The sequence below is a fragment of the Megalobrama amblycephala genome, linkage group LG10, assembly GCF_018812025.1.
Source record: "Megalobrama amblycephala isolate DHTTF-2021 linkage group LG10, ASM1881202v1, whole genome shotgun sequence".
NCBI lineage: Eukaryota > Metazoa > Chordata > Actinopteri > Cypriniformes > Xenocyprididae > Megalobrama > Megalobrama amblycephala.
The window spans coordinates 7,195,925-7,217,978 of record NC_063053.1 but is presented as its reverse complement, the minus strand read 5'-3'; the positions used below and the strand labels follow the sequence as shown (position 1 = coordinate 7,217,978).

Here is a 22,054-nt window from a genome sequence, read left to right as displayed (position 1 = left end):
AGACCTCTCGCTTAGTGACCTTAGTCTTCGACTGAATAACACATTCTAGATCCAAGTGCCTCTAAGAGCCAAATAAGCATCACATCCTCCTACCAGAAAGCGGAACCACACAGCAGCCAAAACTGAAACAAGATTACAGTACATTACAGAGATTTTATCCCACAAACTCAATGGGGAGGAAAATATAAGCTTTTTCAAATAACTGTAAAAGCAATATATAACACATAACCTCAGTAAATCCTCAACCGAGTCCCTGTGGGCGTACTCCTGAAAAATGACTGCCATTGGACCATGATGAAACACACTGTGCAGACAATGTAGAAAAAAAATGGAATCCAAACATTCAGTCCGTAAACACAAAGACACAAACAGCATGAGTGCATGTTATTAACACTCATTTTTCAAACATGTTTAAGGTAAACAAACTAAAAAAGAAATTAAAACAAAAACGTGTATTAGCTTTCATTAAAATATATTCTTTATTAACAAAAATATGCTGTGAATATTCAAAACAATGCATTCCTCTGAATAGATTCTACAAACAAAACACTGCAAACAAAAATAATTTGTCTGGTGAATAAAACTCTCTGACCAATAAGATAATAGCTTTTGCATCTCGTAGGGCTGGGTGATATATCGCATGCGATTGTCACACGCATTTTGTCAGTAAAGCCGTTTCCCTGATTACCGCTAAATCGCCATCACCTGCTTTCAAATGGAGCGGCATTTAATAGACAGAGCCGTAGTTCACTGACAAGCCACGCAATATCACGTTCATCATCGAATGCGATTCATCTGCGATAATGAACGCGATATTGCGTAGCATGTCAGTGATCTACGGCTGAATGCTACATCATCAAAAAATGTAAACTGAATTATCGCTCAGTGATATATAGTACCTGCAACTTTACAGTACTTGAGTACATACAATATACTCACATAAAGCAATATGAGCCAAAACATTATGACCACCTGCCTAATATGCTGTTGGTCCTACGCATGCTGCCAAACCAGCACCAACTCGCCAAATAATGACTCTACTAGACCGCTGAAGATGTTCTGTGGTATCTGGCACCAAGATGTTAGCAGCAGACCCTGTAGGTTGATGTAGATCGATCTTGTTGGTCCAGCACATCCCACAGATGCTCAAATAGATTGAGATCTGGGGAATCTGGAGGTATTCACTAAAGATGTTTCGTTTCACTTGTGTGAATGGGCCTTATTTGTCATGTTTTTGAGAACCTTTTTTTGGCTTCCATATAAAAGAGGCATTTACACTTCCAGTGTTGTGATGGCACAGAGGGTGACAGTACGCTTACCCACATGAAACCAGATGTTTGGAAAGGCAGACAGCAGAGGAATGCCACTTCCAAAGGGCTCTTTCAGCGTCTGTTTCCAGCCCGGACTAGACTGTTTCCTGTGCTGGAGTGTCAGGATGAGCCAGCGCTCTCTTCCCTCTCCGCTTCAGCCCCAAGGGCAGAAAACAAACAAGGCCAATGAAGTCATCAGCCTGAGTGCCCTAAGGGAGGCCTTAAGTTTCCCTGACAGAGCAGGGCAGCAGGAACACGTGCGTTTTTATGCATGTGTGTTTGAGAGAGTGAGCCACTCAAGGGCCAAAGGCTAAAACGGACTGCTCTAGTAGGCATTACAGGACAAGAGTCCGTGTCTTAACTACATGAATGTAGGAGCACCACTGATGAAACTTCAGAGACATACAGGATGCATGATGCAGCTCAGCTGAAGGCATGAAACATTGATGTCAGCTTTTTCTCCCTCAGCGCATAATCTCTGTAACAGATGGGGAGCTGTGCGAGATCAAAGCTATGGTGACATTGCTATGTTACTGCTGTCAAACACAGGATCTGACATATGTATAAACATGCAACGATGTGCAGCCATCTGAAATGATCACAGACTCGAGTGTAATGGCTTCTTGACTTACATATGAGAAGATCTTAGGAAAAAACAACAGAAATGAAGCAAAAGCACCCTTCAGAAAGCTTTAAATGTGGTGAGAAATGGACAACCTGGAGAAATAGATGGGCCAAAGAGCATATATTGCTATCTAATCCCTCTGGGACCCTGTGCAAGGTTGCATGATAAGAATTTGTTAACTCAGACAAGATAGATGGATTACACATGTGTGTTTAGTGTCATTTATAGAAGGATGAGTTTGTGTTAAAGAGCTTTTGTTTCATGATATCATCTACATTCATAACACAAGGAAGCTTATTGTATTAAATAAGGAAGTGTTTGTATGTGTGTATGAACCTCAGGCAACAACATTTGTTTGTATTTACATTTTACCCTACAATATACAGTGCAGAAAAAAAAAAAATTCTTATTCAGTATTTACTATTTTGTTTTTCAGTAAAAATCCTTTAAACAAGATCAATCAACTTGAGAACAATCTTGTTATTGTTAACTAAAACTATTAAATGTTTAGTTTAAATTAGGTTTAGTTTGGTCTGTGTTTCTGTAGGACTTTGAGTTGGTTTGTCTCTGTCATTGTTCATTGTTTGAGTTATTATCCTGTTAGCTGGTGGTTTTAGTGGTTTTTGATTTCCCTCGTCACACCTGTGTTTAATTAGTTTCCTTGTTTTCCCTTGAATATGGGTCTGAGGGGGCACTTACACTACACCGTTTTCAACTAAAAATGGAAAACGTATGCGTTTTGGGCATTCATTTACACGACAATGGCATTTTGATGGCCTGAAAACACAAAAAGTTTTTGAATACAATATCGTTATTGTCTCTGTGTAAACTACAAAAATGCGAATTTGAGAAAACGGTGTCGTCATGCACAAGTGACATCGCCAACTACTGGCCTGGAAGCATAATACAGTGTTTTTAGTCATTTTGACAACAAAAACGCAAAGGAAAAACTTTTCAGTGTTTAGTACATCGTTGTCATGTAAATGTTCCCCTTAGTTTGTTCAGTTCATTTTCTTTTGTTGTTTATGCTGCCACACGTTTTTTCTGTGATCTTCAGTTTGGATTATCTTCTTTGTTTTTGTTTAAAATCAAATTCTGCAATTATATCCCCTTCTTGTTTTTGCCTGACCCACCGTGACATTATCCTTTGGAACAACAACAAAAAAAATCTACAGTAGTACATCCAAACAAAATAACGGTCAAAACAGGTTTTTTTGATTGTAAAAATGCTGAATGTCTAATTGGGAGTGATATAGTTGTAGTAATCTGTGTGTGTGTGAGCTCGAGTCCATATGGAGATCTGATGGGGTCTGACAGGACGCGATGCCTCAGAGAGACAGATCGGCCAGCCCCACAGCAGGACACTCTATAAATACCCCATCACTGCCTCTTTCTCTGAGACTTCTCTCATTTTAGCTCATCAAACATGAAAAGAAGGCAGATGCATTAATAAACAAAAGGGATTGTGCAAATTAAGCATAAATAAACCTAAAAATCATTATTTAGAGATTCTGTTCCAGACGGCCATGCATGAGGAGAGGCTCTGGGGGGAGTTACGTAACTGACTCTAATCCTTTTTGCTATGTGGCACAAAAACAGAAGCGGCTTCACCATAAAAAGAGTCAGGACAGCTTCTATCCATCTCAAATTACTGCTCGGAAACTGCATTTTTAACATTTTGAGTAATACAGATAAAATGTTAATGATAGGTAGCCTAACATTTTATAGCCTAACAAAATTGCTTTATTATTTTTGCTTAGAATTGTACAGCTCTGTATGGAAGCTTGTTTCCGTCAAAATAAAAGGGTAATTGCGAGTTTATATCTCACAATTCTTAATTTTTTTTCTCAGAATTGCAAGTTTATATCTCGCAATTCTGACTTTTTTCTCACAATTGTGAGTTTATATCTTGCTTTTTTTATATTCTGACTTTTTTTTTACTTGCAATTACGAGTTTATATCTTGCAATTCTGACTTTATGACTGTTTCTCTCAGAATTGTGAAATATAAACTCGCAATTCTGAAAAAAGTCAGAATTTTGAAATATAAATGATAATTGCATGAAAAAAATGCCAGAATTGTGAAATATAAACTTGCAATTCTGAAAAAAAAAAAGCCAGAACTGTGAAATATAAACTAGTAATTGTGAGAAAAAAGACAGAATTTTGAAATATAAATGCATAATTCCATGAAAAAAGCCACAATTGTTAAATATAAACTCGCAATTCTGAAAAAAGTCAGAATTTTGAAATATAAATGCATAATTGCATGGGAAAAAAAGCCAGAATTGTGAAATATAAACTCACAATTACTGTTTTTTTCTGTGGTGAAAACAACCTTCCATAGCTCTGAAAAATATACAACATGATGTTTTTAGTAATATATTCTATTTACCACATAAAACAAAAAATCAGAACTACACCTTACATAAAATGTCAAGCAAATGAGCTGATCTCAGTACTGTGATATCGGGATCTATATTCTTTTTGTGCTTAGGTTCAGAAGGGAAATGCTGAGTCACCAAATAAACCGAAGTCCTCTCAAATCAATACTGACACACAGCTTCGGTATTCTGCACTAATCTGGCAGCAAATCACAACGTGGCCTGTAGTGGCTGGTGAACATCAAGCACATTCTCACTGGCTGGTCTCCCAGCTGTGCTGTCCTGGTTTTGTTCACCTCTCCATGCTGCTGCTGCCTCAATGACAAGCAATGTGATGCTCAATTAAACCTGACTCGCTTTCTCAAGTCCCCACCTTGAGGTTCAGACAGGTTAAAGTTCACACATTTGGGACAGACTTCCAGTTTAGGCATCTGACCTACATGAAAAGGAGGTCATACTCAAAGGTCAACCAATTTATTGCTTTGACTATCATTAGGTTCTGATAACAATTTTTCAATGAATGCTGATAATGGTCGAACGCAAAATACATTTGTCTTCAAAAACAGCTATTTAAAGGGATAATTCACCCAAAAATGAAAATTCTGTGATTATTTACCAAACCTAGAAGACCTTTGTTCATCACAAATAAAGATTTATTTTAATGAAAGCCGAGAGATTTCTGTCCCTCCATTGAAAGTGCATACCACAAAAATCAATTTATAAAGTCATTATAAAAGAAACCCACATGAACCGAGTGGTTTAGTCCAAGCCTTCTTAACAGACACGATCGCTTTATATGATGAACAGATATCACCTCACCTTTTGTGGGGCTTTGTTTATTAGGTGCCACTACCAAAATGAGAAAAAAGCCTTGCATTAATCTGCCCAATGTGATCATGACATTGATAAATAGTTGTAGTGCAACACTAAAGTGTTAGCTGACTGTTGAGAAAATTATATGTCTCAAAATATTTATGTAATCCATAAGGTAGACTCATATTTCTTTCTATGGACCACAGGAAATCCATACTGCTCTCTTAGGACATATGATAAGTGCACAACAGTACCAAAAAATGTTGATGGATGAAATAAACTACACACACAGTCAGATGACTATGGAAGCTTGTTTCCACCACTAAATAAAAAAAATAAAAACGGTAATTGCAACTTCTTATCTCACAATTCTGACTTTTTTTTCTCAGAATTGCGAGATTTAAACTCACAATTGTAAGTTATAAAGTCAGAATTGCCTGATATAAAGTCACAATTCTGACCTTTTCTCGCAACTGCGAGTTTTTAATCACGCAATTCTAACTTTATATCTCACAATTCTGACTTTTTTCTCAGAATTGTAAGTTTATATATCGCAATTCTGACTTTATGCAATTTGCGAGTTATAAAGTCAGAATTGTGAGATATAAACTCGCAATTCTGAGAAAAAACGTCAGTCTTTTTTCCACTCACAATTGCACATTACAACAAGCAGGTGTGAGTTTATATCTCACAATTATGACTTTATAACTCCAAATTCTGACTTTATATCACACTATTCTGACTTTATATCACAAAATGAGATTAAATGAGATTAAAAGTCCAAATTACCCATTTTATTTTTTACCTCATGGCGGAAACAAGCTTCCATAGATAACTCAAATTGTCCAATTCAGATAATATCTTATAGCTTCATAAACTGACAGCCACAAATCTTCTTGTTTCTTGAACAGCAAATCAGCAAATGAGAATGATTTTTGAAAGATCATGTGACACTGAAGACTGGAGTAATGATGCTGGAAATTCATCTTTTTCTGTAACAGGAATAAATTTAATTTTCAAATACAGTATAGATTACATAGAATAATTTAATGTGATATGACATTTTAAAAAAGCTATTTTAAGTTGTAATAACATTTCACAATATTATGGTGTTTGCTGTATTTTGATCAGCCTTGGTGAGCATAAGAGACTTTTTCAAAACTTTTTTAAAATATGAAACCCTACAAAATATCATTACTGGTCAATGAATTATATATTACTACTGCTATATATGTTTTCTTGTGAAGTTGAGTACTAAACGAGAGACTGTTCGGCTCTAAAAACAAATCCACACACATTACTGATTCCAGCATCAGATCTGTCCCTAAAAATAAGTTAAGAAGATGACAGAGCACCCAAACAGCATGAGGGAAAAATATATATATATATATATCAACCATGCATTTAAATCCAGAGGTGGGTAGTAACGAAGTACATTTACTTCGTTACATTTACTTGAGTAGTTTTTTGGAAAAGTTGTACTTTTTAGAGTAGATTAAAATGTGGGTACTTTTACTTTAACTTGAGTAAATTTGTAATGAAAAATCTGTACTTTTACTTCGCTACAATGGGCAACGTTCATCTCGTTACTTTATTTTAATTCAATACTGTAAATGTTAAGAAATGCGTAGTTTATTCCATGCGCGCTGTCTCTTTTTTCATGAACGATGCCCCATTCACAAATGAATCACTCTTTTGAGTCGATTCTGTTCAAAGACTTGATCAAACAAGTTGGTAAAGCTGTCTAAATTGATTCGCGAATCAGTTTGAATGATTTGTTCAGTTCCTGCACGCGCTGAATCGTTTGAAGCGGTTTCTCACTCGGAGCGGATGAAGTGGCAGTGGACCTACAGTCAATTAAAAGCAAATCTGCAAATGCATACAGTTGTTTGCCAGCGATGAAGATCTTTATTAGTTGAGCTGCGTATGCTGTCTGTGAACAATTCCACAGGTAACGTTAGGCCTATCGATTTCATTTGATTTTACTTCATGATACAGCCGAGCCAATAGCCGACATTTTACAACCAAACAGATTATTACGGTGGCCCAGTAGTGCACAACACAACGAAATTAAAAAAGCAAACATAAGTTCACAACACAACGGAAACAAGCCACAACACAACGAAATAAAGCCACAACACAACGGAATAAGCCACAACACAACGGAATTAAACCACAACACAACGGAATTAAACCACAACACAACGGAATAAGCCACAACACAACGGAATCAAGCCACAACACAACGGAATCAAACCACAACACAACGGAATCAAACCACAACACAACGGAATAAGCCACAACACAACGGAATCAAGCCACAACACAACGGAAATGCTCCCGACCACTTGGGGGCTCTCAGAGCTAGGTAATATTACTATTCCTTGCCACCGTTCTATAAAGTCAACAGTTTTACAAAGATATCAATACCATGATTAGTTTTAAGTATGTAAGCATTGTATATCGACATGGTATATTAATTAAAAATCAACTACGTTCACAATAGCTTCATATTTATACTTGTGAATGATTTGACGCGATACCACGGCGCATGATAAAGGGAACATCCACCAATTCCACCAAGTGGTTAAAACGTATAATTTGTATTCATTAAAATTACTTTTAACATTTAAAAACAGACATGTTCAAATTCCAAAGGTTGTTAGTTCCTGTTGGTAAGACTGACAAGCTTTGGAATTTGAATATGTCTGTTTTTAAATGTTAAAAGTAATTTTAATGAATACAAATTATACGTTTTAACCACTTAGTGGGATTGGCAGACGTTCCCTTCATCATGCGCCGTGGTAGCGCGTCAAATCATTCACAAGTATAGGCCTAAATATGAAGGTATTTTGCACGTAGGTGATATTGAATTAATATTTCATGTCGATATGCAGTGGTTACATACTGTTTAAACTAATCGTGGTATTGATATTACTGCCGACTCTATAGAACAACTTTACCGAGCCTAACTTTACCTAACTTTACCGAGCTCTGAGAGCCCCCTAGTGGTCGGGAGCATTTCCGTTGTGTTGTGGCTTGATTCCGTTGTGTTGTGGCTTTATTCCGTTGTGTTGTGGCTCGATTCTGTTGTGTTGTGTCTCGATTTCGTTGTGTTGTGAACTTATGTTTGCTTTTTTAATTTCGTTGTGTTGTGCACTACTGGGCCACCGTAGATTATTACGTCACTATAACAAAAGTATGTAGTATTTCTTTACCGTTTTTATGGGCATATATCTTAATTTATACATTAATTTATACATATACTATTGCGCAATGGCGGCGCCAGCGACCTGTTCGTCTTGAAAATGAACGCTTTGCGTTGACACAGTTGAAATATACATTTGATTACATTTTGGAGAACAGACCGAAGAAGATCCGTCAATGTGTATTTGATCATTGTTTGTGTCAAGTTCAGATATGAGCGCGAGCACATGTAAAGAGTTTTCTCTCTTCTTTAAAATGTAACGTTAGCTGTATACGTTATTAATATAGTAACGATACATTCGGGTTACAGATGCTAGAAATAATGCTTGTCTCTTCTATGTTTGTTTGTTGCAAAGATATCTATTAATAAATTAAATATCTATTTAAATAATAAACATTAAATAATAACATGCTATTGTGTGTGTGTGTGTGTGTGTGTGTGTGTGTGTGTATATATATATATATATATATATATATATATAGCTATATATAATAAAAGTAACTAGTAACGAGCTACTTGAGTAAGATTTTTATTGGATACTTTTTTACTCTTACTCAAGTAACTATTAGGATTATTACTTTCACTTTTACTTTGAGTAAATATTTCTATAAGTAATTGTACTTTTACTTGAGTACAGTTTTTGGATACTCTACCCACCTCTGTTTAAATCAAGAGTATTCAGTGGAAATCTGTCTGCCCCCATCACAGCTTTATATGACAGCTTGTCTCAGCTATGAATGCTGTGATTCAGAAAGTCTCCTGGAAATGTCAGGGAAGTTTTTGGACAAGGTGGTTGTAGTGACATAAATCAAGAGTTATGGGGTGGGAGGAGAGGTTTAGTGTTTGTGTTGTTGAGGAGAGGGGTAATAAAATTACCGTGGGGCTTGAACTGAACCCCAGAGCTCACAGGCGGAGCTGCGAAAACATCAGCAGCCAAAAAGACCATTCCTCATCTCCTGGCTCCAGCGAACGGGTGGGAAGACAGAGCCAGAGGGTGGACACCACACCACAGAGAGAGGAAAAACAACTATTTCTCTTCTTTTTCCAACTGTCTGCACTTATGGTAAAATGTTAATAGCGGCAGCATTCATAGAGGCAATTTATGGTACACCCCTATTTTCTTTTCATTTTGGAATTGGAAAACACACGAGAGTCAGCTGATGGAGTGGGCTGAAGAGGGAACAACACCACAGGCAATCTGGCAGAGTCATTCACTAAACTCCATCCACATGGAGCTAACTCCACTTCCCACAATTACAATAAGTGCAAAATTTCACACACACACACACAAACACACACACATAAATTCTTTATATGGCGATGCTGTTAAAGTTCATTTGATTTTACGGGCTATGAGGAACTTTACCTTTGGGAAATGGATCTAATGAACCACAAGGTCCTGAATTTGCTGCAATTTAGGACTAAAGATGGAGAGTTGTGTATAGAGTGCCACAGAGATGATGTCATTTTGTAGACCATCACCCTGGTTCCTTCGACAAAAACCCAATAGGACTTTTACATCGGCTTTGGGGTAATTGCAGAAAATAAGCTCTGTGACAAAGTTTATGAGCGGATTCTTAACACCTCTGAAAAACTTGTTGTAAATAGACATCAATGACGCTCTTCACCGAGCACTTACACACGGGAGCGCTGAACACCGATACACCGAATGCTCCAGCTTTCAAAACACTTTCAAATTCAAACACTTCCGTGTGCTTTCAAACACTCTTGCGTGTTGATCATTGTAGCCAATCACAGACATATATGTTGAGTGCATGAACACAATGGCCAATCAGAGGTGTTTACGAATCCTCTCATCAGCAATTAAAGTGTTATATTTTTAAAATTTCAGAACCGACTTGGTATCACGGTCGGTAATTTTGACAACACTATTGCAAAGGTAAGAACAAAAACATTACTCGGTCTATGGCCTATGCTCTTTCAAAAACTGACTAATATTGTGTTCAAGAATGTCACACTGAACTAAAAGTTACTGTGTGAATGTGAATTGTCCAATTCCGACATCTAGAGAGTACAATCACAGTGCTTAAACCTTTTGAAGAAACATCATCAGATCTCATTGACTTTCAATATATGTATAAAAAACACAGAGAAATTAATGATGACATGAAGGTGAGTAAATTCTGACCAAATTTTCATTTTCACATTTACATTTATGCATTTAGCAGACATGTATCTAAAGCGACTTACAATAAGGAAACATAAGCAATTCGTCAAAGAACCAATAATATTTGTAATATACATTGCCAGGTTTATTAGAAAGTGTGTGTGTGTGTGTGTGTGTGTGTGTGTGTGTGTGTGTGTGTGTGTGTGTGTGTGTGTGTGTGTGTGTGTGCGTGCATTGGTTTAAGGTTGTGGCGTGGTTAAGTGCTTGTGGTATACCTTTAATAAATGGCAAATGAATTTATTAAAAACTATTTTACGCAATATTTAGTAAAAATGTTAAAGACAAAAATGGTTAATTATATGCTGACAAAGGGCTAATGCTTCTGTTAAAATAATGTGGGTATGGCTAATGCCAATAAACAATGACAAATATTTGCAGATTAATCAGCCTGGCTAATAAATCACTGCAAACAAGTTTAGTTATTAGTTGAGTAACGGGAGATAGCATGCATATATGGATTTATAAAGTGATAAAATTATAAACACTATACAGTCAAATGCAGATTCCAAAAATTATTTGTCACTTGCAGAATCTCATATAAATCTACTTCAAAAAACAAACTGAAGAACGAGCAAATCAAGACTTCAAGCTTTGATTGTGTGCCAACTCAGGACTTCCCAGATAAGTCTTTCTACACAATGCATCAGTGCAAAGCCAATGGAATGTCAGAAAAATGTGTACTTCATTTAATGGGACCTCTGCATTCAGTTCTGCTCGTTACTCTTAAACACTGCAATCCTGCCAAATGTTTACTCCATCGGTCAACACATTCCAAGCTGACTACTGGCCCTGTTATGGATGCTGCTGGCTCAGTGTGTAAGCTGTCTGGACAAAGTGGCCGTAATGGACAGCACTAAAACTTTATTGTGTCTGCTGGACCATCTCCTGACACTCTGACCTCATCTCATTACCTTCACGTATACTTAACAGATACCTCTCAACATGGGAACAACAGAGAGGTTAACAAGGCCATTGAGAGAGGTCAACAACATTGCTACAGTCACTCAGAGTTTTTGGAGATTAAGTGTGAACACATGCTGTAGTTTCACGGCGCTCCACATAGCTGCGACAACTAGACTCGGGTCTCTAACGCAGATGCTAATAAGTAGTTCTGTCCACCATGTGAGATGGGGGTGGTTGAGGACACAAAATAAGGGCTGTTTAAATTGCTGTGCTATGCAGTGTGGACATAATCCCCTCAAAACGGGGGAATCTAAGCCTACATGGCTCTTTAGACATGCCTGAGAGACTGCCGTCATGGTTCAACATGACTGGACTGAGAATAAGCCCTCTGGTTTATGTAGCATGCTGTGCCAAAGATAGAGACGCATTATTTCAAACTATCTGCAACCAGAGGATTCCAAATCATCCATCAATTACATCTGACAAATTCCACTAAAGATTGATTTCAGGATTATCTTACATAGCCGGTACAAACCTTCAGAGAGGAGGCATCAATATAGGATTTCATCATCTCTATAATTGATTTGCTATAAAAGCTGTCGTCTTCCCTTTTGCCTAGTAGGAAAACTTCAACACCCATAATGGACTGGCCATGTTGCCGTCCAAGGCCACTCCCACCAGTCTGTTATGTATATACGCTTACCAGAATCAAATACTGCTTTGCTTTAGTAGGAAATACTTCTTAGCAAACTTTTAGTTATAATGATGTCGACTCATTGTCTCCAGGTTCAAGAATTCAAAGAGTAAGTGTTAAGGGGGAGTGAGTAACTTTCGCTTTCCAGTGAAGGATCCAGCGCATTTTTATAGTCAACAACAATGTTTACGGCCAAACAAAGGAGAAAAACTTAAAGAAACTGACCTTTAGTCAGTTCCGTCTGAAGAAAACAGAAGGTAAGAAAGCTGTTGCCATAGTGTTCCATTTCTACCATAATGCTGTTTAAAGACAAAGTATAATACAATTTTCGGTGATAAACCTACTCTTACAATAACTGTTCTGTTAAATGTCTGTGGTAGTCTGTCAATCCAACTGTCCATGGGCAGAGATAGAAAAATGCGGAACCATAACCTGTAGTTTTCAAGAAAGCCCTGGAGCTGTCAAAAGCCGTTTTGCATCATTCGGCGACAAATAAACATGAATTTCTCGGTCCAGGTAAAACAAAGAAGGAGTAAACATTGTTCACTTACATATACTCCCGACATTGTATCAATACAAAGCGGGCTGAAAATCGACTAAATTACACTTTAAGATGGTTACATTTTACTTAATTTTACACAAAAGTATGACAAGAAATTTCAGTTTAGGAACTGAAATCATGTTCATTATAGGGATATACTGAAAAAAAAAACATTACTTTATGAATTAATAGAGGACATAAAAATTAGCATCACATCTCTGATCCACCCATCAAATCAGTTTTACTATGGTTATATTAATTAACACTATTAAGCAGATATAGTACAGAGACTTATATTCAAAATACATGTGACTAACATGAATGAATGTTGAATGTTAACTAAAATGTGTCCCATTATGTACATTTAGCCTCATCCCCTCCCTGTTGGATTGGTCTTGTGCGAGGTGGGTGTTGACCACACACATACAAGAGAGGAATTAAAGGGTCAATCTGTATAAACATTGATGACATACTGGTTAAACAGCTTTATTGCCTCCAAACACAAATCTCAGCCTCTCTTCACTGCTTAAACAGGATTGCAAACTTTGCATTCCTCTACCATATTCCGCTCTTGAACTAATGTTTACACACCTAATTACAGATCAGAGGTTAAAATGCAGGCAAGGTCAACAGTTGTAAAGCAGGAAACTCTGGCATGTCACACAGTCTGCTTGTTTGTAGTCAGTGGGAGATGCACTGGACAAGCCAGCAGCACAGCAGAAAGAGGTGAGAGTCAGAACGTGCCTCAGGCAGAGCGAGCGGCTTGTCTCCTATAATAACTCACATCACTATGGGACGCACCGTGCAGTGAAAACAGTTGTGAGCCGAAGACCCCTGCGTTGCATCAGCTTGGAGACTTAGATGGAGAGAAAGTGCTGCATGCTTTACATCTCTCGCAGGCCAAAGATCATAAATCAGGGGACGTACAAAAAGGACAGTGTTTTCATAATGTTTCTCTCTCAGTGTGGGGGTGTACAGATTTGCAGAGCCCTTTGACAGGGCAGATTCCTGACTAATAGAAAGCAGCCCAAGCACATGATGCTGTACTACTTCAGTGAGCCCGTGGTGCACCATATATCAGTGGCCAAAATATTATTCTCTAGAACTGGGATTTTTTATTAACAATTCCATTAATTTTTCCTGGTATGGTATCCACCTTATTTTTAACATAAGAGCGGGTGCGGCCATTTGTAACTTGAATGTGCAAGTATATGGACTTGCTACTGCTATTAGATACACAGACACACTGCTGTGAGCTTGTAAGATATGCCGCTGCTTCATGAATAGACACATGAATCCCATTGCAGATCTAGGCAGATGGAGCTGGGGGAGGTGGAGGGTTTCAGAAGAACTGAATGATGCAATGATAGTGCATTGCAGGACCAGCGTACACACTGTAAACCCGAATAAGTTGGGCTAACTCAAAAAAAAAAAAAAATTGAAGTAATCAGTTACATCATATTTTTTGAGTTATGATGTCAAGTTTTGTAGTACTCATGCATGTTAATTGCTCCTAACTTCAACTCATACATTTTGTATAGCATAACTTGTCACCATGATGGTAACTCTCCAAAAACCCACATTAACAGAAACTCTTCTCATGTATTTACTCACCTTTTGGAGTGCCATGGGCAAAGTATGCTGGGAAATAGGAATCCCAGCCCAGTTTCAGTTAAACTTAAGTTAGTCTAAATTAAAAGAAATTAGTTCATACAACTCAAAACAATGAAACTGTTCAGTTTACTTGAAATACATCAGTGCTGTGAACTCAGAAGAAAAAGTTATACCAGTTAATTTAACTGAACTAATTTGTTCAATTTAAGTTTGTCCTACTCAAACCAATTATTTTGAGCATTAGGGTTTACAGTGCAAACTGACTATTTAAAGTACACATGAAATCAAAATTGACTTTATTTATTCTGTTAGCTCAAATTGCTAGTTTTGTGGTGAACAATTCATCCGTGCAAGTCAATCCACACAAAAAAATTGTTTGGCTTCGTAATATTTAATCAAAATCTGAAAATGCTCCTCCCCTCTGCAACGGTGCCCCTTCTCTGATGACATCAGTTTGACGGCTTGGGTTGAAAATGCTTAAACCACTCTCCTGCAACAGTTAGTCTGCTATGAGTGAGAGATGGAGAGGAGGAACGCTAAAGTAAAACTCTGCCCTCTATTCAATATTCCGTTTCAATTGGAAATACGTCACAGCACTGGAGAAAAGTCATTTGCAACTTCCGGTTCATGCTTACTTTAAATGTTGAGCAAGCAATCTCATTGGCTACAGGAGCAGCAGAGGCCAATCAGCTTGTGTCATGCGGTAATATTGTGACTGCTTGCAGATTGCATGAATTGTTTATGAAAATGTTTATACACAGATTTCACTAACAAATATGTGGATTGCAAATGTAAATTAGCAACATTATAAATTAAATATAGCCATTCCAATTGAAAGGGTTAAAATACAAAAAGTAAACCTATCAGTTATTGTATCTTCCACAAAAAGCTACTGATTATAGGATGGCCCTAAAATTGCAGTGCATCCCTATTTCTTTCATCACTCAAATGGCCAAAGTACGCTACATCACACTGGACACATCACTAGGAATCACGTCTTGCTGCTCAAAAGACCTCCACAGGAAGTGAAGGGGGCATCTCTGTGGGAGGAGCTAACAGACTGTCACTATCATTGTGCTGACTTCACTCTCTGAGGAAATGAAGCTCATGTTTGCTTGTCCTCAACATCACAGCAGCCAGCACTACACTGACATCTTGGATTTAGCAGAATAATGCCCCCTCGCAGCTCTCATTATCACAACCCATTCAATCACTGCATTTGATTCACTTATTCTGTGTAAATTAATCTGTATGAACAGCGTTTCTACCTGAACTAAAACTGGTCAGTGCTGACTGTGATAGATTGTAAATGAGAGATTAAATCAACAGCCACAGAGAGGCCTATTGACCAGAGCAATGCAGATAGAAACTGTTATCCATGTGACATATTAGTAGAAATGGAAAGACGATACCAAGAAAACAGAGCTGCATACATTGATTTTCTCTCAGGAATATTAATGGATGGCTCCTCCCCCAACATGATACAGATCAACTGCTTCCATACACACACAGACCCATAAATAAACACATACACTTATGCATATCTCAGCAAACCAGTCTGCAAGCGGGCAGCCTTAAGAACACTAGATCTACTGTCAGGACTCCAATCACGTAAAAAAAACAATTTTTCATTGACAATATAGACAGTGTAGTCTTGGTGAATTTAATAAATGGCTATGTTAGAGCAACTTAATCAAAGATTTATGGTATTCTCTGAGCCAGCACTGAATTTTTCACACAGACTGAACATACCAGAGATAACCTCGTAAATTCGGTGGTAGCGTGTTGGTTTATTGACGTGCACTTCCAATCAAGACAAGAACGGCAGGCAAGGTTATAGAGCGATGCCTGCCAACGCCATCCAACGTCATATGAAATTACAACCTCTATCTCCATTGATACAGTATGATGCCAAATTCATTAAAACAGGAGGTTTGTTCATTTTATTAGTCTATATATTTGTCAAATCAAACACCATACTGGGAGTTTGGACCTTCAAGTGCTTGATTCAGTGAGGCTATCAATGCACTTGGTTAAAAGTTTTATGAGCTACATGGAATGCATGTCATTTGACCTAGTGATCAGTGATCGCTCACCATATTCCCACACACTGTCAGCAACAGCTGGGCATTCATGGTGTAACCAGCCTTCCAGCACATTGACTTGCCTCTCTTCACACTATAAACACTCTGACAGCTCATGTGAGTGACTCCCCTCAGCTTGACTCATAAGAGCAGTCTGTTGATATTAAACTGACTGCACTTGTGAAATTAGAAAACTACATGCAATACAACTACAGAAATGTACTGCAAGCAAAACTGTTTTCTCTTGGGAAGTATCTCAAATATTTACAATTTATGCTTCATCGTGCTCTGAGGAAAGGGTATATATTATCCAAAATTAACTTTTAAATTGACTCATGAAGCTATATATTCTACTTGAAAGCCTTTAACTTCAAGGCCCGAAATTAAATACAGCTGCCAGGACAGTTAGTCAAATTTCAGACATATTGCTATACAGTGTATCAACTGTAAGACATACATGATAAACGTAAATAAACAAATGGTTTCCCATAGAACATCCAGTGTGCAATTTCATACAAATATATGGCATAGTGAGTAGCTGAAAGGATATATAATTATGTGAAATATTTAGGATGGAACTGGGTGGGTGAAACGGTTATAACATTTTCCCCCACCCACTTCCATCCTAAATATTTCCAGTGGGATGCCTGAAAGCAGCTGGGTATGGCGGACTGTGTACGGTGCCAGGATTCAGAGTGTCAGTATGTAGGCATTGCCAGTTGAGCAGTTAAAGGGTTAGTTCACCCAAAAATGAAAATAATGTCATTTATTACTCACCCTCATGTCATTCTACACCCGTAAGACCTTCATTCATCTTTGGAACACAAATTAAGATATTCCTGATGAAATCCGAAGGCTCAGTGAGGCCTCCATTGCCAGCAATGTCACCGAACCTCTCAAGATCCAAAAAGGTACTCAAAACATATTTAAAACAGTTCATGTGACTACAGTGGTTCTACCTTAAGATTATAAAGCAACAAGAATACTTTTTGTGTGCCAAAAAAACTAAATAAAGACTTTATTCAACAATATCTAGTGATGGGCGATTTCAAAACACTGCTTCAACGCTTTACGAATCTTTTGTTTCGAATCAGTGATTCAGATCGTGTATCAAACTGCTGAAATCACGTGACTCTGGCGCTCCGAACCACTGATTCGAAACAAAAGATTCGTAAAGCTTTGAAGCTTCATGAAGCATAATTTTGAAATCGCCCATCACTAAATATTGTCAAAGTCGTTATTTTGGTTTTTTGGCGCACAAAAAGTATTCTTGTCGCTTCATAACATTACACTGTACTCACATGAACTGTTTTAAATATGTTTTGAGTACCTTTCTGGATCTTGAGAAGTTCGGTGAGCTCACTGAGCCATTGGATTTTTGGGTGAACTAACCCTTTAAGACTCTCCAAATCACAAAAATGGCTTTAAGTACAAGTAGTAACGGTGCATGAATGCAGCATTTACTGTTTCACATATGGCAACTTTAAGTTAAATCCCTCAAAAATACAGATAAACTGCTAAATATGACTCATAATAAGACTGGAAGTCCAGAGAGAGGCTTTGCTGACAGGGTGAAGAATGTCTTTATAACAGCAGAATCGTTTTGAGTCTAATATTTAATCTTCCACTGAAGGGAGGTGGTTCCTAGAATCTTACATTAAGGGACGTTGTGTTTTCAGTTAATAAAATCTCAGAAAACATCTACTCTATGTTGATAGAAGAAACAGAACTTCTTTGCTGAGTGTGTTGAACACAACAGGTCAGGGTTAAGCCTGATTCTTTTAAAGAAGAGGAAAAATATGACTGTTTAGGCACTTCAGTGTCTCCCAACATGGCAATCCTTGGATCGTTACATTAAAATTAGTGTTTTATGCCTTGTTTTTACTTTTAAGTTCTTCCAATGATTTGCAAAATGGAATGTTTTACTGATTTACAATTTGACTAAGAATAAAAACATTGCTTTACAATGAACACAACATGTACTATAACTCTTGTCATACAGCAATAAAACAAAGGCTGTTTTAAACAACAACAGCTGGCTGTGAGAAGTGGTTACTAGCATACTGAAGTGACATTACAGTAAGTGGGTGAATGTCACAAAACTTTCCAGAATATCACTGAGAATCTAACAAATCTAATTGAGAATATTTGGAAAATGTTACAGACAAACACCAGCAAAACCTCTGAAAAAGCAAACTGTTTTGTCAAAAACACACACTGCATTCATTCTCAGATAACATTAAGGGTAATTAACAAGTTGCAATTATCATACAGTACATAACACTAGTCAAAGGTGAGAAGATCTGAACCTAATGAGAATAAACTATAGGGAGTTGTGAGAATGTGTTAAATACAAAAGCTATTCAGACAATGTGTCTCCAGGAGGGACGCTCCATATGCTGTAATTACAAAAGACACTGGGATGCCATAATTACTTTTGCTGGGATAAATTGGTGTCTGCCTACATTTAACATAATTATGACCTTTGTAAGATAAAGCACTCAGTCACTTTACTCTCACAGCCAAACAAACAACAAAAACAACATGCATAAGCACAAATGAAGGTGAACTGATTTGAACTTTATAATCTAGAAATCAGTAAGAGGATAAATCAATGCAACATTTTAAACTTTGAATGAAACTGAAAAAGTCAATAATGAAGTTTAACTTACTAGTTTAATCTTAACTTAGAAGTTTAATCTTACTATAGTATTTTGTTTTTAAATGTATCTAGTGAGATTTATTAATAGGTCTAGTATCTTTTTAAATCTGCAATAAGAACAAGTGACAAAAATAGTAGTTTAAATTAACAGGTGATATAAACAACAGATTCCCATTATAATTCAATGCCAAATAAAATATTACCAAAAAAGCAGCAATAATGCAATAGTCACTTGCCACTGTAAAGTCAATATTGCAGTAAGTAGGCTACTACGGACTAATGAAACTACAGTAAGATACAAATATAGTGATGATAATTAGTTATAAGCAATGCATGTTAAAACAAAACTTTAAAAACAGACAAAGCATCAGAAACGCTCAAACTTTTCAAAACGGATTTAAGTCACTCACCGTTGACTACGTGAGGAGCGCTTGAGCAAAACCGTCCAGCGAACCAACGCTTCTGAAGAAACAGCGTCCTGGTATTTTCAGTGCTTCCAAAGGCTGGTGAAGTTCGCGCAGATATGAACCTCCGTTTCTCTACTCCTCTCTAAAGTAATACAAACTCCCGTTGCTGAAGGTTAATACACGAAGCTACTGCTTATCTCTGCGTCCATCCTCCAATAAGTGACTGCTGCAAACTGCCTTGAATCCCGCTGCTGAGTCGCGCTCCTCCCTGCCCCCCTCGCTCCGCACTGGACCGCCGCTGGCAGGAGCGCGAGAGTGAGCATGCCTCACATTCGGTCTCGACCGCTGATCTGGAGCGACAAGCTGTAAGGCTGTGGGAGAGTGGCCACGTGCGGGAGCTCGCGACGGACGACACGTTCAAGTTCACGAAGCGACTTGAACTGTATTGTAATTAGTGGTGAATGTCGAACCAACCATAAACAGGCACTGCAGAGTGTGTTTTGGACACATTTAATGCTGAGGTTAAAATATGTCGAGTCGACTATAATCATTTCGTAGGTTTATAAAAATATGAGTCATGATAAACTGAAATAGAGGGAGTCCTGGTATCCACTTTGTCAGAATTGTTTTATCTTTATAACTATAAGGTTTTGGCAAGGTCATATAGTATGACAGCATAGTATCAGCATTAGTATCTTTTTTGTAATGAAGAATTTAATGGGTTCACCCAGAAATGAAAATTATGCCATTAATTACTCACCCTCATGTCGTTCCACACCCGTAAGACCTTCGTTCATCTTCGGAACACAAATTAAGAAAGTTTTTGATGAAATCCGAGAGATATATGACTCGTCCATAGACAGCAATTTAACCATCACTTTCAAGATCCAGAAAGATACTAAAAGACATCGTTAAAGGTGCAATATGTAATATTTTCTGTCTGCTAGAGGTCGCTAGAAGCCTATTCAAAACAAAGGTGTAGCTTGATGACGCCAAGTTTGAGCTCGGAATCTTGGGATGTGGTCTTCACCTCAACGGCTGGGGGAAAATAATTGGGATAGGACTTGGGAAGAAAATATGTTCATGGATGAGATTATTAACGTTACTGTAGTATGAAGCAGAGCAGGACCGAGTGTTGTGGGAGCTGAACGAGGCCGCTGGAGCGACTGCACAACACACTCCGCGAGCAGCGGGACTTTTATTATGCCACAGTCACCGGCGCCGCTTCCGCTTTTCCGGTCATGAGTATGAGGTAACGCAGCTCTGTTTATCATATTAGATACATTTGAGTGTGTTGAAAATGTTATTACGTTACTCGGTGCGTTTGCTCGGCGGCTGCTGTGAGACACTTGTTTGAGACACACTACAGTAAGATTTTAGATTATCATATAAAATGCTGAATGGCTTGTGTTGATAAATGGCATGCAATTCTTTTTAAAACGTATTGTATGATGGAGAAAATTCTGTATTACTGTTACTAAAAATAACGCTGCATCTATGTTAGCTACGTCACAAAATAGTGTTTTCTCTGAGGCATGGTAAAGCATGGTACTTGCAAAAAATCAAGAAAATTAGATTTAAACAACAAGACTAAATGTGTTGAGCTATATGACAATAATTAGTTTTCTGTCTATAAATATATCAAAACAGTTGTTTCTACAAAATAAAACCGGAAACCGAGGGTAAGACGCAATGGACAGGCGACTCCTCACACGTCCCGGAGCCTTGGTTAAAATAGCAATTTTTTCAAATTTTCTCACGATTTACAAATAGTTGCAAACATTTGAGATGTTGTAAGTACTCAAGTGAACAAAATATATAACACTGGCCTACTGGTTTGATAATTTTACATTGGTTTTGGATATTTGCAAAATTCTTACATATTCACCTTTAAAACCATCGACGTGACTGCAGTGGTTGAACCTTAATTTTATGAAGCGAGAATACTTTTTGTGTGCAAAAACGAAACAAAAACTACTTTATTCAACAATATCTTCTCTTCTGTGTCATTCTCATACGTTATTTATGTTCTACATCAGGTTCTACATCAGAATGCGACTCTTTATTGGCCGGCACTTGCGTCATCATCACACGCATACATCATGTGAACAGCTTTGGCCAATACTGAGCCGGCATTCAGACTTAAACACGGAAGCGCTGCACTGTGCTTACTGCGTCACCTGTGTGAGGATAAGGACAGGAAAGAGTCAAAAAAAGTCGACTTTGAATAAAGTCATTATTTTTGTTTTGTTTTTGCGCACACAAAAAGTATTCTCGCCACTTTATAACATTAAGGTCGAACCATTGTATTCACATCGACTGTTTTAACAATGTCTTTAGTACCTTTCTGGATCTTGAAAGTGTTGATTATATTGCTGTCTATGGACAAGTCATATACCTCTCGGATTTCATCAAAAAATTTCTTAATTTGTGCTCTGAAGATGAACAAAGGTCTTACGGGTGTGGAATGACAAGAGGGCGAGTAATAAATGACAGAGATTTCATTTTTGGGTGAACTAACGCTTGTCTTGATTAAATACAAATCCACCCTGAAAAATATTAACTGGACTACAAAGTGTGACAACTATCCCCAGACTTCCCTTTAAAACAAAACACATAACC

General features: G+C 37.6%; 1 protein-coding gene across 1 annotated transcript in view; it reads right to left on the bottom strand.

The window, feature by feature from the left end:
* lzts2a (leucine zipper, putative tumor suppressor 2a) overlaps positions 1 to 19,826 on the bottom strand; it is a 79,836-nt gene extending 60,010 nt beyond the window's left edge. Inside the window, exon 1 of the mRNA XM_048204234.1 lies at positions 19,436 to 19,826. The gene's annotated coding sequence lies outside the window, so the exon portion shown is untranslated. The remainder of the gene's footprint in view (positions 1 to 19,435) is intronic.
* Between the last annotated feature and the right edge of the window lie 2,228 nt (positions 19,827 to 22,054).